Below are 2957 nucleotides of genomic sequence, written 5' to 3'. Positions count from 1 at the left end.
CCAGTTGTTTCACATTTCCAGCTTCGGCAATAGAAATCACTCTGTCCCCCGCACATACGAGTTAGCCCTCGTGTATTCAGGTCATGCCCTGGACAGACGTAGAAAGTGAACCATCTTAGGTTCCCTCTCTACCTCTGATTTCCACAACCTGCTCGTCCTCCGAGGAGGGCAGGGGCTAGAAGGCCTTGAGCGTCATGGGGAGTGGGCCATTAGGGAGCAGTGGGTTTAAGGGTTGTTTCTACGTCCCAGTCTGTGGGGGCTCCATGGGCTAACTTACAGAGGTCGGACAGAGATGGACCATACAATGTTCCCTGCTTGAGATTGGACTACCCAGGTGAGGTTGTGAGGGGCGTGCGGGTTGTGGTTACTTGTGACTGTCCCATTGAAGGCGCAAACGAAAAGGATTATCAGTCCTTTCCAGAGTCCACTGGTCATCTTCACTGGTCGGAGCTGGCTTGATATGAGAAGCATGGACCCAAGCTGCTACTCCGTCTACTTTAACAGCTGTAGGGGTAGTCAGCAGCACTTGATAGGGTCCCTTCCAGCGAGGCTCAGATTGCTGGTCCAGTGCCGGCGGATCAAGACTTTATCTCCAACCTGAAAATTGTGTGGGAGGGGAGGCAATTTATCATTATAAATCTCTTGAAGCATTGGCCAGGTCGCCTTTTGGCATGTTTCTAGAGCTTTCAACTGAGTCATTAATGATGCAGAATCAGTAAAACTGGCATCATTGTACATTGTACATCATTGTACAATGATGCAGAATCAGTAAAACTGGCATCATTGTACATTGTACATCATGGTACTGGCATCACATTTACACTAGTAAGAGGGGGTGGTCCCCCATACAGGATCTCATAGGGGGTAAGTGAAAGGATCCCTGGGGTGTTCTGTGCACGGAACAGCGTGAAGTGAAGGAGAGCAATCCAATCTTTTACGCTGGTCTCAATAGCTATTTTAGTTAAGGTCTCTTTTAGAGTTCTATTCATCCTTTCTACCTGACCTGAGCTCTGGGGTCTATAAGCACAATGCAATTTCCAATTCACCCCCCAGTTGTTTGGCCAGTCCCTGACTCACCTGGGCAACAAAGGCTGGGCCATTGTCTGACCCAATTACCTTGGGTATCCCAAACCGTGGGAAAATTTCTTCCAGGATCTTCTTGGCTACCACGTTTGCAGTCTCCTGCTTGGTGGGGAACACTTTGACCCATCCTGAAAAGGTATCTACAAACACTAGCAGATACTTATAAACTGTGACTTTTACTTCAGTAAAATCCACCTCCCAGTATGCTCCAGGTCTGTCTCCTCTCAGCCTCTGACCGGCTGTCTCAGCAGCGGTCTTGGCATTTGTTAAGGCACAGGCTTTGCAGTTTTCTACAATTTCTTGAACGATTTTATTTAATTTTAATATTCAGAACACAGAGGTTTTGATAAGGGCTTTTAATTTCTTTGCTCCTAAGTGGGTCAGATAGTGTATTTGTTTTACATACTCTCTACCTTCTTTCTGAGGGAGAACTTTTTTGTTCTCTTGGTCTATTATAGCTCCTTCTGAGTTCTTATTAGCCAATCCTAAGTGAGACAGTTCTTGTTCATCTTCTTCAGAATACTGAAAACTAATATCGGACGTTGGGAGCCACCAGAATTCACAGATGTTAGTAGCTAATGTTGGGATTCTCTCTGCTGCTGACTTGGCGGCTTCGTCTGCCATCTGGTTCCCTTTAGCTACAACATCCTGATTTCGTTGGTGCCCTGGACAGTGCATGATGGCTACTTTCTTTGGCAGGTGTATAGCATCTAACAGTTCTAGGATCTCTTTTTTGTTTTTTACTTCTCTCCCTGCTGAGGTAAGAAGGCCTCGCTGCCAGTAAATGGCCCCATGGATGTGTGCTGTGGTGAAAGCATACCGACTATCTGTATAGATATTTATAGCTTTTCCTGCTGCTAGTTTCAACGCCTGAGTGAGGGCTATTAACTCGGCTTTTTGTGCGGAGCTTCCATCAGATAAGCTGTCGGACCAAATAACTTTCTTCCCGTCTACCACTGCCACCCCGGCGACCCACTTACCATTCTTTACGAAGCTGCTGCCATCAGTGAACCAGGTTGGGCACCCGGGCCAAGGCTGATCTCTTAGGTCTTTCCGGGTGCTGGTTTCTTCTGCTAGAATGTCATTGCAGCGATGGCATGGTTCTGGGTCCCCCTCCGCAGGCAGCAGGGTCACCAGGTTTAGGATGACTGGAGCTCCAAAGGTCACCCTGTCCGTGAGGAGTAGGCTCTGATAGTGGGTCAGGCGGGCATTAGTCATCCATCGGTCAGGTGGTTGTCGAATGATGCTCTCTAATGCATGAGGGGCTATGACAGTGACATGCTGCCCCATGGTTAATTTGTATCTTTTATTAGGACCACAGCAGCTGCAATGGCTTTCAGGGACACTGGCCAACCACTGGCCACTGGATCTAGTTTCTTGGACAAATAGGCCACTGGCCTTTTCCAAGGTCCTAAAGCTTGTGACAACACACCTTCAGCCACCCCGCCTCTTTCATCTATGTATAAGGTAAATGGCTTGGTCAGGTCTGGCAAGGCGAGGGCAGGAGCTGAAAGCAAGGCTTTCTTAATGTTCTCAAAGGCCATCTGATGTTCAGGATTCCAGGTAAATTGTTCCTGATTTCTGGTTAGAGGATACAGGGGGGCTGCCAAGGGGGTGAACCCGGGTATCCACAGGCGACAAAACCTGGCTGTCCCTAGGAATTCCCTTACCTGCTTCGGTGACGAGGGAGTCGGTATGTGCATTACAGTCTTTTTCTGGGCCTCTGTTAGCCACCTTTGGCCATCTCTCAGTACATACCCTAAGTAAGTTACTTCAGTTTTGCACAGCTGGGCCTTTTTGGCTGAGGCACGATAGCATAAAGTCCCCAGCTCTATTAGAAGCTTCTTTGTACCTTCAATGCATTCCTCTTCAGT

The 2957-nt window shown here is 48.0% G+C and overlaps 1 pseudogene; it reads right to left on the bottom strand.

The window, feature by feature from the left end:
• Positions 1-364: 364 nt before the first annotated feature.
• LOC102870189 overlaps positions 365-2957 on the bottom strand; it is a 5183-nt pseudogene continuing 2590 nt past the window's right edge.

This window comes from Elephantulus edwardii, unplaced genomic scaffold (assembly GCF_000299155.1).
Source record: "Elephantulus edwardii isolate Elephantulus edwardi_28Jun2011 unplaced genomic scaffold, EleEdw1.0 scaffold00008, whole genome shotgun sequence".
Taxonomy (NCBI): Eukaryota; Metazoa; Chordata; class Mammalia; order Macroscelidea; family Macroscelididae; genus Elephantulus; species Elephantulus edwardii.
The sequence above is the reverse complement of the archived record's forward strand: the minus strand, read 5'-3'. Positions and strand labels throughout refer to the sequence as shown.